This window comes from Rutidosis leptorrhynchoides, chromosome 4, assembly GCF_046630445.1.
Source record: "Rutidosis leptorrhynchoides isolate AG116_Rl617_1_P2 chromosome 4, CSIRO_AGI_Rlap_v1, whole genome shotgun sequence".
Taxonomy (NCBI): Eukaryota; Viridiplantae; Streptophyta; class Magnoliopsida; order Asterales; family Asteraceae; genus Rutidosis; species Rutidosis leptorrhynchoides.
Window position 1 is genome coordinate 518,511,140 of NC_092336.1, and position 16,227 is coordinate 518,527,366.

The following is a 16,227-nucleotide window of genomic DNA, read 5'->3' on the forward strand; positions in this document are numbered from 1 at the left end:
TATACATGCATATATTCTAAACACATATATATATACACATACATATTCGTATATATATATATATATATATATATATATATATATATATATATATATATATATATATATATATATATATACACAATAACTAGCACTTAGGTCTTTTAATCACACAAACGCACAAGTTATAAGCGTACTAATAAATAAGTTTGTACCTTTAAATATGTACGGGAAAAATGGGATGTTACATAAAACCCGAATGCATGACTTGTTTATAGACTTATGAATTACGTGTCTTTATTGCCTTTGCTGAACGACTTGCGTATTAACTAGATTTATCTTCGCAACTGCCTTGTATTAAAGTTATTATGTGTTATATTTCATCCTATATGTATAATAATTGTATTGTATGTTTGTAAAATACTGTATAAAAGTTTGAACGCGAAATATTATTGTAATAAGTTTTTCATATAGAATCGTTGTAGTTGAATTGTATAGTAGCTACTAAGTATGAACTTAACGGGTAGGTACTATTCGAATTAAAACTATAAAATGCTAATATGAAGAAAAAGCTTTTATAAATAAGTTCATATTATGCTACGAAATACTATTGACTACTCTTAAATTCTATATGATTAACTCAATTCTTTTGGCTATTTTTAAAGGAAATGGCACCGATGACTCGTCAGAACTTGAACATGAACGAGGATAACTTCCGTGTTTTCCTTGCAAAAAAACATAGCCACAGTACAGGCTGCGATCCAAAATAACAATAACTCTGGATCTAGCAGTGGAACTAATTCCACAAGAAATCGTGTAGGATGCTCCTACAAAGAATTCACTGCCTGCAAACCTCTGGAATTCGATGGAACTGAGGGTCCAACTGGATTAAAACGGTGGACCGAGAAGGTCGAATCGGTGTTTGCCATAAGTAAGTGTACTGAAGAGGACAAAGTTAAGTACGCCACACATACCTTCACAGGTACTGCGTTAACGTGGTGGAACACCTATCTTGAATCGGTAGGGTAAAATGCTGTTTACGCACTACTGTGGTCAGCATTCAAGCACTTGATGAATGAGCAGTACCGTCCTAGAAACGAGGTCAATAAGCTCAAGGTAGAGCATAGAGAGTTACGAACACAAGGTTTAGACATTACCACGTATGAACGACGATTCACAGAGTTGTGCCTATTTTGTCCGAGAGCATTCGAAGATGAAGAAGAGAAGATCGACGCGTTTGTAAAAGGATTACCAGAAAGGATTTAAGAAGATGTGAGTTCACACGAGCCCGCTTCCATACAAATGGCAAGTCGAATGGCTCATAAACTCATAAATTAGATTGAGGGAAGAATTAAAGAGCAGGTGGCCGAAGAAGCCAACACGAAACAACTCAAGAGGAAGTGGGAGGAAAACAGTGACAAGAGTCACCAGTACAACAACAACAACAACAATTACAACCACAATCGCAACAACTATCCCAACAACCACAACATAAATCGCAAGAATAACAATTGCAATCCCAACAAAAACAACTACAACAACCGTCCCAACAACAATAATTACAATAATCGTCCCAACAACAATAACAACCGCAATAACAATAATAATCAGAAACAACCATGCCAAAGGTGTGAAGAGTATCACCAAGGGTTCTGCACAACATTTTGCAACAAGTGTGCAATAAATGGTCATAGCGCGACAAAGTGTGAGGTCTACGGACCAATGTATAACAGAACTAAAGGAACAAATAGTGTCAGAACGAGTAGTGTCAGAGCAAGTAATGCCAACGTAGTCTGTTATAAGTGTGGAAAATCGGGCCACATTATTAGAAATTGCCCGAATCAGGGGAATACTAATGGGCAGGGCCACAGAAGAGTTTTCAATATTAATGTGGCAGAAGCACAGGAAGACCCGGAGCTTGTTACGGGTACGTTTCTTATTGACAATAAATCTGCTTATGTTTTATTTGATTCGGGTTTGGATAGAAGTTATATGAGTAGAGATTTTTGTGCTAAATTAAGTTGTCCATTGACGCCTTTGGATAACAAATTTTTCTCGAATTAACAAATGGCAAATTAATTTCAGCAGATAATATATGTCAGAATCGAGAAATTAAACTGGTTAGCGAAACATTTAAGATTGATTTGATACCAGTAGAATTAGGGAGTTTTGATATGATAATCGGCATGGAATGGTTGAAAGAGGTGAAAGCAGAGATAGTTTGTTACAAAAATGTGATACGCATTATGCGCTAGAAGAGAAAACCATTAATGGTGTACGGAAGAGCAACGCGAAGCTAAATTTTATTAGTAATTTGAAGGCACAAAAACTAATAAGAAAAGGTTGCTATGCCGTTCTAGCACATGTCGAGAAAGTCGATACTGAAGAAAAGAACATCAGTGATGTTCCCGTCACAAAAGAATTTCCCGATGTATTTCCGAAAGAATTACAGGGATTACCTCCACACCGATCCGTTGAATTTCAGATAGATCTTGTACCAAGAGCTGCACCAATAGCTCGTGCTCCATACAGAATTGCACCCAATGAAATGAAGGAACTCCAGAGCCAATTATAAGAACTTTTAGAGCATGGTTTCATTCGACCAAGCACATCACCGTGGGGAGCTCCTGTTTTGTTTGTCAAGAAGAAGGATGGTACATTTAGATTGTGTATCGACTATCGAGAGTTGAACAAACTTACCATCAAAAACCGCTACCCACTATCGAGAATCGATGACTTATTTGATCAACTACAAGGCTCGTCGATTTATTCGAAGATTGATTTACGTTCTGGGTATCATCAAATGCGGGTGAATGAGGAAGATATTCCAAAGACTGCTTTTAGGATGCGTTACGGTCATCACGAGTTTATGGTTATGCCGTTTGGGTGGCACCAGCTGTATTCATGGACCTCATGAACCGAGTGTGTAGATCATACCTTGACAAGTTTGTCATTATTTTCATCGATGACATACTTATTTACTCAAAGAATGACCAAGAGCACGAAGAACATTTGAGGAAAGTGCTAGAGTTACTGAGGAAAGAAAAACTGTACGCTAAGTTTTCAAAGTGTGCATTTTGGTTGGAAGAAGTTCAATTCCTCGGACACATAGTGAAAAAGAAGGTATTCAGGTGGATCCAGCAAAGATTGAAACCGTTGAAAAGTGAGAAACCCCGAAAACTCCGAAGCATATACGCCAATTTTTAGGACTGGTTGGTTACTACAGAAGGTTCATCCAAGATATTTCCAAAATAGTAAAACCCTTGACTGCATTAACGCATAAAGGGAAGAAATTTGAATGGAAGGATGAGCAGGAGAAAGCGTTTCAATTGTTGAAGAAAAAGTTAACTACGACACATATATTGTCATTGCCTGAAGGGAATGATGATTTTGTGATATATTGTGACGCCTCAAAGCAAGGCCTCAGCTGTGTATTAATGCAACGAACGAAAGTAATTGCTTATGCGTCCAGACAATTGAAGTTTCACGAGCAAAATTATATGACACACGATTTGGAATTGGGCGCTGTTGTTTTTGCATTAAAGACTTGGAGGCACTACTTATATGGGGTCAAAAGTATTATATATACCGACCACAAAAGTCTCCAACATATATTTAATCAGAAACAACTGAACATGAGACAGCGTAGATGGATTGAACTGTTGAATGATTACGATTTTGAGATTCGTTACCACCCGGGGAAGGCAAATGTGGTAGCTGACGCCTTGAGCAGAAAGGATAGAGAACCTATACGAGTAAAAGATATGAATATAATTATTCATACTAACCTTACTACTCAAATAAAGGAGGCGCAACAGGGGGTTTTAAAAGAGGGAAATTTGAAGAATGAAATACCCAAAGGATCGGAGAAACATCTTAATATTCGGGAAGACGGAACCCGGTATAGGGCTGAAAGAATTTGGGTACCAAAGTTTGGAGATGTGAGAGAAATGGTACTTAAGGAAGCACATAAAACCAGATACTCAATACATCCCGGAGCGGGAAAGATGTACAAAGATCTCAAGAAGCACTTTTGGTGGCCAGGTATGAAAGCCGATATTGCAAGATATGTAAGAGAATGCTTGACGTGTTCTAAGGTCAAAGCTGAACATCAGAAACCATCAGGTCTACTTCAACAACCTGAAATCCCAGAATGGAAATGGGAAAACATTACCATGGATTTCATTACTAAATTGCCAAGGACTGCAAGTGGTTATGATACTATTTGGGTAATAGTCGACCGTCTCACCAAATCAGCACACTTTCTGCCAATGAGAGAAGATGATAAAATGGAGAAGTTGGCGATATTATATTTGAAGAAAGTTGTCTCCAGACATGGAATACCAATCTCTATTATCTCTGATAGGGATGGCAGATTTGTTTCTAGGTTTTGGCAGACATTACAGCAAGCATTGGGAACTCATCTAGACATGAGTACTGCCTATCATCCACAAACTGATGGGCAGAGTGAAAGGATGATATAAATGTTTGAAGACATGCTACGAGCATGTGTTATTGATTTTGGAAACAGTTGGAATCGACATCTACCGTTAGCAGAATTTTCCTACAACAACAGTTACTATTCAAGTATTGAGATGGTGCCGTTTGAAGCACTTTATGGTAGAAAGTGCAGGTCTCCGATTTGTTGGAGTGAAGTCGGAGATAGACAAATTACGGGTCCGGAGATAATCCAAGAAACTACAGAGAAAATCATTCAAATTCAATAACGGTTGAAAACCGCCCAAAGTAGACAAAAGAGCTACGCGGACATTAGGAAAAAAGATATAGAATTAGAAATTGGAGAGATGGTCATGCTTAAGATATCACCTTGGAAAGGCGTTGTTCAATTTGGTAAATGAGGGAAATTAAATCCAAGGTACATTTGACCATTCAAGATTATTGATCGTGTCGGACCAGTAGCTTACCGACTTGAGTTACCTCAATAACTCGCAGCTGTACATAACACTTTTCACGTCTCGAATTTGAAGAAATGTTTTGCTAAAGAAGATCTCACTATTCCGTTAGACGAAATTCAAATTAACGAAAAACTTCAATTCATCGAAGAACCCGTCGAAATAATAGATCGTGAGGTTAAAAGACTTAAGCAAAACAAGATACCAATTGTTAAGGTTCGATGGAATGCTCGTAGAGGACCCGAGTTCACCTGGGAGCGTGAAGATCAGATGAAAAAGAAATACCCGCACCTATTTCCAGAAGATTCGTCAACACCTTCAACAGCTTAAAATTTCGGGACGAAATTTATTTAACGGGTAGGTACTGTAGTGACCCGAACTTTTCCATGTTTATATATATATATATTAAATGAAATTGATATTTACATGATTAAATGTTTCCAACATGTTAAGCAATCAAACTTGTTAAGACTTGATTAATTGAAATAGGTTTCATATAGACATTTGACCACCCAAATTGACCGGCGATTCACGAACGTTACAAATTCGTAAAAACTACATGATGTTATATATATAGACATATATATGGTTAACATGAGATTATGATAAGTAAGTATCTCACTAAGTATATTAACAATGAGTGTTATACATAAAAAATGAGTTTATTGAATTAAGAAACTCGAAACGATATATATAACGATTATCGTTATAACAACGTTTTACTAAATACATATGAATCATATTAAGATATTGATACAGTATGTTTAAACATGATAAATGATAAGTAAACATATCATTAAGTGTATTAACAATGAACTACATATGTAAAAACAAGACTACTAACTTAAGGATTTCGAAACGAGACATATATGTAACGATTATCGTTGTAACGACATTTAAATGTATATGTATCATATTAAGATATATTAATACATCATAATATCATGATAATGTAATAATTTAACATCTCATTAGATATAATAAACAATGGGTTAACAACATTTAACAAGATCGTTAACTTAAAGGTTTCAAAACAACACTTACATGTAACGACTAACGATGACTTAACGACTCAGTTAAAATGTATATACATGTAGTGTTTTAATATGTATTCATACACTTTTGAAAGACTTCAATACACTTATCAAAGTACTTCTACTTACAAAAAATGCTTACAATTACATCCTCATTCATTTTCATCAATAATTCTACTCGTATGCACTCGTATTTGTACTCGTACAATAGCCAGCTTCTAAATGTATTTACTATTGGTATATACACTCCAATGATCAGCTCTTAGAAGCCCTTGTGAGTCACCTAACACATGTGGGAACCATCATTTAACATCTAGCAAGAAATATGTAACAAAACAACAAACTAATGGAGCCTATATTGACTCCATACTTCACGTGAACTAGGCACACCACAAACACATTTTGATTTCAATTTTCATGCATCAAACTACTCTCTCTCAAGTGTTCTTCCATTTTTCTAAGTGTTCTTCATCATCTTCATCAAAATCTAGCTTAATCTAGTTCATAAATCCATACATAAACCAAGTTACAAAAAAACTACTCAAGAACATACTAACAACACTTCCAAGTTTGCTAGCTCACTTTCAATCTTGCAAATCCATTTAGAGTGATCATCCAAACTCAAGAAATCTTTCTTATTTACAGTAAGATATCTTTCTAATACAAGGTACTACTCGTATTCAAACTTTGATTCAATTTCTATAACTATAACAATCTAATTTCGAGTGGAAATCTTACTTGAACTTGTTTTCGTGTCATGATTCTATTTCAAGAACTTTCAAGCCATCCAAGAATCCTTTGAAGCTAGATCTATTTTTCTCATTTCCAGTAGGTTTATCCATAAAACTTGAGGTAGTAATGATGTTCATAACATCATTCGAATCATATATATAAAACTATCTTATTCGAAGGTTTAAACTTGTAATCACTAGAACATAGTTTAGTTAATTCTAAACTTGTTCGCAAACAAAAGTTAATCCTTCTAACTTGACTTTTAAAATCAACTAAACACATGTTCTATATCTATATGATATGCTAACTTTATGATTTAAAACCTAGAAACACGAAAAACACCGTAAAACCGGACATACGTCGTTGTAGTAACACCGCGGGCTGTTTTGGGTTAGTTAATTAAAAACTATGATAAACTTTGATTTAAAAGTTTTTCTTCTGGGAAAATTATTTTTATTATGAACATGAAAATATATCCAAAAATCATGGTTAAACTCAAAGTGGAAGTATGTTTTTAAAAATGGTCATCAAGACGTCGTTCTTTCGACTGAAATGACTATCTCTTACAATATTGACTTGTAACCTGTATTTTCAACTATAAACTTATACTTTTTCTATTTAGTTTCATAAATTTTAGTTCATTTTGAAACCTTAGCAACTTGAATCACTCAAAACGGATTTAAAACCAAGAAATTATGGGTAAAACAAGATTGGATAATTTTGCTTTTTGTAGCTATGTGAAATTTGTAACAAATCTATACAAATCATAACTTAACTAACGTATATTGTATTATAGATGTATTCTAACATATATTATGTAATCTTGGGATACCATAGACACGAATACAATGTTTTGACATATCATATTCACCCATCTATATATATATTTCGAAACAACCATAGACACTCTATATGCAGTAATATTTGAGTTAGCTATACAGGGTTGAGGTTGATTTCAAAATATATATATACTTTGAGTTGTGATCGAGTCTGAGACTTGTAGACACTGGGTCGTGGATTGATTCGAGATAATATATATTGCTTTATTTCTGTACATCTAACTGTGGACAACTAGTTGTAGGTTACTAACGAGGACTGCTGACTTAACAAACTCAAATCATTAAAACGTAATAAAAATGTTGTAAATATATTTTGAACATACTTTGATATATATGTACATATTTGTTATAGGTTCGTGAATCGACCATTCGCCAAGTCTTACTTCTCGACGAAGTAAAAATCTGTGAAAGTGAGTTATAGTCCCACTTTTAAAATTTTAATATTTTTGGGATGAGAATACGTGCAGTTTTAAATGTTTTACGAAATAGACACAAGTAATCAAAACTACATTATATGGGTGAATGATCGAAGCCGAATATGCCCCTTTTTGCTTGGTAGCCTAAGAATTAGGGAACTGGCCCCTAATTGACGTGAATCCTAAAGATAGATCTATTGGACCTAACAAACCCCATCCAAAGTATCGGATGCTTTAGTACTTCGAATTCGTTTTTATCATGTCCGAAGGATGTCCCGGAATGATGGGGATATTCTTATATGCATCTTGTTAATATCGGTTACCAGGTGTTCATCATATGAATAATTTTTATCTCTATGTATGGGATGTGTATTGAAATATGAAATCTTGTGGTCTATTATTACGATTTGATATATGTATAGGTTAAACCTATAACTGACTAACATTTTTTGTTGACGTTTAAAGCATGTTTATTCTCAGGTGATTATTAAGAGCTTCCGCTGTTGCATGCTAAAATATGGACAAGATTTGGTGTCAGCATGCTTGTATAATATTGTTTAAAACTGCATTCGAGATTTACTTTGTTGTAACATATTAATATTGTAAACCAATATGTATTGGTCGTGTTTAAGTGTGATATTTTTAGATTATCATTTCTTGATAATCTAGGTGGTGTCCTTTTAACCTTGTCGATAAAATAAAGGTTATGGTTTGTTTTAAAAACGAATGCAGTCTTTAAAAAACGTCTCATATAGAGGTCAAAACCTCGCAAAGAAATCAATTAATATGAAACATTTATAATCGATATGAACGGGACATTTCAAATGTGATGATGAAATGGATTCTTATGATGACGATGAAGACAATCTTTATGTTAATCCGAATGATGATGATATCTTTGACCATATTGAAGATGATAATGTTCCAACTGATGATGCGACAAATCCTACTGATCATTCATAGAATTCTACACCTTCATCGAGTTCAAATCCAACAAACGCTAATGAAAGCTCAACTTCTGGTACATCTACATCAAGTGAAACAGTGAATTCCAGATTCAAATACAACCATGGTATATTCTTTAAGAATCGGGAACAAAGATTGTTATTAGGAGTTGAACATGATTTCATAACTTTACGAAACACATTCATCGAGGAGAATGCTTACAAGATCTTCCGCATTAACGAAACACCAAGGAGTAAAAGATTTACTTATATAGGTTCACGATTTCTTCCAGCAAGTGAAAGAAACTGGTATGAGTTTATGTGGAGGAAACACATCAACAAAGATGAAGATGACTTGTGGCTTCAAAGAAAATATCGTATTTCAGAAGTGTTGAATATTACTCGAGTCGGAGTAGAGATAAGTGAGAAAAAAGACGTCATCAGTCAGTTCCACATTATTAGAGAAGATGAGAAGGAATACAAGTTCACAGAAGCAGATTTTCATAATCTAGATATGCTTGATATCATTCACATCTACAACTACCTCCGTATCATCACCATTCGACCTTTTGCTAAGGCTCAAGCTTTGGAAGCTGTGAAAAGATACATGATGGAGACAATCGAACTGATGAGACGTGAAGATTTTTCAAATTGGTCTCGAAGCAAATAGGAAAAAGATTCGAATAACCTGTCCAAATCAATATACAGAGGGGCTAAAGGATATGAGAATGTTTCAAATGCAATTCGAACCCGAGGTTTGTATTTGTGAATTCTTAGAAAGAAAAAGTGTTCATCCGTACTGATGAGTTGAATAAATACTCGGATGGTACACTCAAGGCTGCACTGAAGTATCTTAAAATTCGTCAAAGCAAGTTTGATGACATTGACATGAAAATGGGTCTTGGAGAGTTTATAAAGCATATCAGAGATCGTCTGAAGCTCCGGATCCGTACAAGATAGTTTGAGATTCTTCGTGGCCAGAAAAAGAGAAGGTATTTCAAAGAAATAGATGAATATCCATTACATGAGGGAGATCCAAGAAAAGCGTGGGGCGTCTGGAAACCTTCTAAGCAGATTTCAGAAAATCAAATAGAAGTTTTGAAACCAAATGGCACACGATGGAAACTAACTTTTGGACCTCTCAAGATTACTCAGTAGGATTATATTGTAAAGTTCACATTTAACACTAAGGGGGAGATTGTTAGGACCCCGAAGTTGTAAAGTGTTAATGTGAAATAAGCTTAAATGATGGTTCCTTAGAAGAGGGCTATATAAGGAACCTAAGTAGTCCTAATTAGATAGCCATTACATTGTAACTGAGTTTTAAAAGCTGTGGAATGTAAATCTTGTTAATTCTCTCTAATACCGAATCTCCTTCACACTTACTGAATCTCATTCTAACTTATCTTTTCTTCTAATCTCAACATGATCTGACCTATCATGTTGTTTCTTATTTTTATATAGTTATGAAAGTATTTGGAGTTCTCGTCTCCTTCAAGGGCCCATTTTATGCGAGCTTTTTGTTTTAGCATTTTAGATTTCTTTTTTCCTTTTTCAAGGTGATTCATTTTTTATTCAATCCAATTTTTTCTTTCATTTTCGTTAAGTGTTCTAATTTCAGCTTGTCTTTCCCGTTCGGATGCGGTGTTTAAATGAGATTTTATTTGGTTGTCGAGGTTATCAAAGATATTTGTATTTTCAGTTTGTGTCGAGATACTTGTTTGGCGTATTATCAAAAGAAGATTACCGGTGAGATTAGAGCTCGAAAAAAGAGGTATCGACTTGCATTCGGTTAGATGCCCTCTTTGCGATGACGTTATCGAATCCTTGGATCATGCTTTGATATTTTGTAAACACTCATTGGAAGTTTGGAACTGGGTCTTTGGGTGGTGGGGGTTTGGCAACTTCAACAATCTAAGCTTGAATGAAATTCTATGCGGGAACACATTGGCCGCAACATCAGAGTTTGGTAAAAAAAAATTGGCAAGCGACGGAATGGGTTTGTGCGTATCATATTTGGAGAAATCGGAATAACATGGTGTTTCGTGGCAAATCATGGAATGCCCCAGTAGCTCTAAATGAAATACAAAACAAGTCCTTCAAGTGGGTATCACAAAGATCGAGAGGAAGACAAATCGACCGGCTAACTTGGTTGAATAATCCTAGGTACTATTTTTTGGTTTAGCATAGGCTTAGATATAAAGGTTTGCTACCCTTGCAAACTGATGTAAAATTCGTGAGTTTCTTTTTGTTGGGGTGTTGATAATCTCGTTCATCCCAAATGTTGTACCTTTGTGATCGTTAATAAAATTTCTTGCTTTTCAAAAAAAAAAAAAAAATTTGATTTGTGTCCAATTTTCTAAATATATATGAGCATGTTTGATTTAATGTTTCTTTTACGTCGTTATAAACATTCCATTAAATTGTTTTTACTAGTATTTATTTTTTAATAACTTTGAATCATTTACGTCATGCATCCGTCAAAAATGATACGCGTACCTACACGCATGGCGCTCGTGGGTATCACGTGTAACGCGCATGTCCAGAATAGTATCGGAATATCTGATTAGTAGGTGCGCACGCGAGTTTTGCTTAGCTCACACGAAAGCAATCAGATATAATTTTTCTATAATTAAACGTGATCCTTTTCTAACAATAAACCCGTTATTTATGATTGTTATCCAGTAGGATCTAGAACCTAATTATTAGGCATTCTAGAGTTAGGATTTTATTATAAATACGACCCTTAACCTCCTTCACCCGATACAACATTTTATGTATTACTCGAATTTACGATTGCATCTAGAAAACATACTTACGGTAACAGGTATGTTCCATGAACATAAACCCTATGCAACCACCTCTAGTAGCCATTGTTGCGGTAACTGCCATCAATGGTGGACGTAGATTAGATCACCCTTCGTAGATCATCATCTCAATAAGGGTTATTCACAGTAAATCGGACCAGAGATCAAAGTTATAAACGTTCTTAAACACTCCCTCATGCACTCAACATCAATTTTGCTATTTGAGCAGATTTATGTTCGATCAAATGGCTCCATCCGTGGGACCATAGCTAGAATCGGGTAAAAAGTTTTATATGTTACGAACGATTAACAATAAAGCTTTTAATCTTTTTATGGTTTTTCTTGTGTAACAGGTTACGATGGGAAAGTCTGGTAGCAATCAATTGTCTCGTTCTCAGGGTCCTGATATTACGGGGTCGAAGCAAGCAAACCTAGACAAGACTCCTGTCACAAGCAAAAATCCAAGCTCTGGAGCAGTAAAGCTCTCGAAAAAATCAAAAACGTCGTTAATAGTTACTCCCCCGGTGTATTAGTCATTAAAGTCACAAAAAACTACTGAATACTGGGCACCGAGTGACGAAGATGATGAAGAAGATGAGTATGAGGAAGAGGTCCCACTTACTACGGTGGGGTCCATTCCTATATACTCTACGCCAAAGTCAATGGTTCATACCTGACGAGTAATGACCCCAGCGAGTGCATGCGAGTATTTAGCAGGGCAGAACATAGATGTTGGACATCCAACTAATGATCGCACTCCCTTAGAAAAAATACAAAGAAAGCGCATGTCCTCGTCCATTCCCAGGTTATCATCCTTGCTTTCGCCAAGTACACCTTCGGGGTATACTATCAATCTTACGGGCGATAGCAAGAAGAGGAGCCAAGAAGATTTACTTGCCATACTGGCTGGAGCTATGCCGGATAAATATGCGCTGACATTCGCAGTGCCAGACAAGGGTGAAGAAGTGTTGGATAACTTCTATGCGGGAATAATTGGGCGAAAGGTGAAACCCTTTATGGAGGTTGCGCCAGTTAATGAAAAGTTTGCGCCTCATATTGCCAATTATGTGCCGGAATCTCCTTCTATTATTCCATTAACTATGGGATGGTATGATGGCACAACAGATCTAGAAGATTTCTTACAAAGGTATGAAGGAACAACGCGCGCTCAGGCTTGGAACGATGAAACCAAGTGTTTAGAATTTCAGACTTTGTTGCCGGGAGTCGCAAGGGAATGGTTTAGTAATTTGCCATTACCGCTTGTCACCTCCTATAATGATCTTCGAGCACGCTTCCAGTAAAACTTTCACAACATGTGCGCCTGCAAAAGGACGCATGTTGAGTGTCATGATATCAGATAAGGCACAAGAGAATCCCTTGGGCAGTTCATAGATCGATACACCAAGGAAGTCGCTAAAATGCATGGACTCCCCGAAAGCCAAAAAGTGTCCGGTTTTATACACGGGTTGTGTAGAGAGCGACACCTTGCCCTGTGGCAGCGCTTGCGCATGAAGGTTCCCGATACTTTAGCCGAGGCAATCAAAGAAGTGTATGAGCATATGCGTGAGGGAAGATACCACTAGGAATAGTGGAAAAATTCCGGATGGCAAAAGTAACAAAGACGAAGATTCTTACCGCAGTCAAGCAGGGGGATGATATGGCCAAAACGGACGGTTTTATTTGTGCGGTGTCGTTAGGTCGCAACACGTCAGAATTAGCTACCAAAAGAGAGTAATGGTTTTATCATTTATATTTAGATGGGGTTCCTAGCTATAACTCACCTACTTATCTTCCTTTTAACGAGTAAGTGGTATATATAACTCAGGTTCGTATTTTTATATGTTTACTCAGTAATGTGGGATAAAAGTGCCCATACAGTTAACCCTAGTGAGAAGAGGTGATAGATTAAGATTAACTAGATAAAACAGTATTTTAACTTATAAGATAAAGATAGATAGGTATGAAGAATAGAATTCTGAAGGGGAATTATCACAAGAGTCTGATTTCCTAGGATAAACACTAAACCTTAATCAACTGGGTTATAAACCTAACTGATTTGTCACTAAGAGTTTAGGCTTTGAAGATTCTGGCTAAGACGGATATCCCTACTCCCAACGTTAACCTAAAGGTTTAAACGACCTTATGGATAGAATCCTAGGTACATGAACAAAGTGGTATACCCAATAAAAGAAAGTCTCGGCTTTTCTTAATCCTAGTTGGTCTAACTAAAGCAATATTCTACCACTTAATCACTATGCTATGCCTTAACATTAACAGATGTGCAATCTTAGATATTCTAAGGTACTGCTAATTGGGTTAGAGGTCTCTCCTTTGCGATCACTTATTCAACCCCAGATCATCTTACAACATCTCAAGAACATTGCTTCTGACGCGAATCATACTTTTGAGCAAGCTAGTGTTCACTGAACTCTCTGTTGCTAACTCTAACCACAACCTAAATGGGCAGCTCTTCTATGACGAATAAGTGGTTATTCGTACGTAGGTACTATATCCATATTGTGATGTTAAGCACACATAACTACTTACCTTGTATCCTAGGGTTGATCAGGTCCTAATACTAGGTTATAGCCACGTGAATAAGTGGAAAGGGTGATCTGTAAATTAAACTTCTAAACCGTCAGGGTTTCAGCATAACAGTATGATAAGTTTCAGATAAAGTATTCAACATATAATAAACATTTGTAACAGATAGATAATCATGCAAGATGAAAGCAACTTAAGATAATAAGATAACTTCATTAAATTAAGGAAATCGTTCACCGTTTACAGACGAGATATGAACCATTACAAGTGCTGACATCCTCTAGACCGCTCCTATTACAATCTTCGGCATTCGCCTCCGGGTACTTAATTTCCTGCTTGGAGGTGAGAAGGCCTTGGAAGCTCTAGTGAGAGAAAGTGTATTGTAGTGAGAGAGTGAAGAGAGGTGTGTGGAAATTGGATGACAAAAAGCCTTTAAATAGACACAAAATTTATATGCAAACGGCTGGCAGGCCATTTGCAGAGGCCGTTTGATAAGGCAAGCTGTTTATCGAGCCCGTTTGCTCTGACCGTTTGGCAAGCCGTATGGCAGGCCATTTGCTTGCCTGGTCAGCCTGATTTCACGGGATCGTAACTTGATTTCTTGTCTTTCACTGTTTTCGCTCTAGAATCTTCGTTTTAGCTCCGTTTCTCCTTATTCTTTTTGTATTGTCTTCGTAATTACTTTATCTACAAATTAAACCGAAAAAGCGATTATTTTGCTGATAAAGTTTTGACGTTATGCTTTTTAGGATTTAATATCGGGGGTAAAAACATGACTTTTTAGCTGATATTAGAGTATCAAAACGCAAGGGTGACAATAACAGCCAGGGTTCTGCATCATCAAAATACAACAAGTTTCAGCAGTCAAGCAATTCTGATCAGGGGAAGGGTCACTCCCCAAGTCAAAACTTTGCAATTATGCGCGAATTGACTAAAACACCAAAGGAAATCCTAGCTACCGAGCCAATTTGTCTGACGTTCTCTGCTCCTGCGAGAATGTCAGAATACGCTAGGAGAGACAAATCCAAGTATTGTGAGTTTCACGACAACTATGGACACGAGATTGATCGTTGCAAGTATTTTATTGAAAAAGTGATCGAATGTTTGAAAATGGGTGAGCTTAATCACCTGAAACCCTTAAAAAAGCAGGGGACTGCGTCGCAGGGTAATCAATCAGATAAAACCACACCCAACTAAAAGAAGGGTGGTGACAAAAATTCTGATAAAACGATAAACATGGTGCATGCTTGGTGCTCTGGTCAGAGGCGCAAGGCCGAGCAATTGGAGGAATGGGAGGCGGAAGCTATTATCTTCCCTCCAATGCAAACAATTAATCCTTCACATGCACCCATAATCATTAAAGGTCACATCATTGAATGTGGATACAATGTGCGATGGTTAAATGTCAATACGGGCAAAAATGTCGACGTAATGTATGAACACTACTTCACGCAGCTACCAGCTACAATCAAATCTAAGATGCGGGCACCCACAATTGTTCTGTCAGGATTCTCTAGCGAATCCACATGGCCATTAGGGTGCATCGAGCTTGAACTAGAGCTGTTCGATGATAATGATTCAACCCGCATACGGGCCATCCCTATTGAATTCTGTGTGGTGCGTTCTTATTCGTGTTACAATGCACTCCTCGGGCGAGTGACTTTGCAGAAGTTTGGCGCGGTACCCTCTACCGTTCATGGCATGACCAAGTTTCCTACTAAGCATTGCTACTATTCGGACGGAGTTCGGAAGAGCGCTATGTGCTTCGGTAACACCACCTAAACCATTGCCTACAGTTGAAGAACAGGTACAAAGCAGTTCTATCCTAGTTAATCCAAAGTACCCTGACAAACAAATTCGAATTGGGGGCAACCTTTTAGATGACATCAAAGTCCAGTTGTGCGACATACTGGTAGCCAACATGGACATCTTCGCGTGGTGTAAGGATGATATGACTGGGGTACCACGAACTAACGCTGAGTACAAGCTGCACGCGAATCCAAACTTGACTTCGGTGTG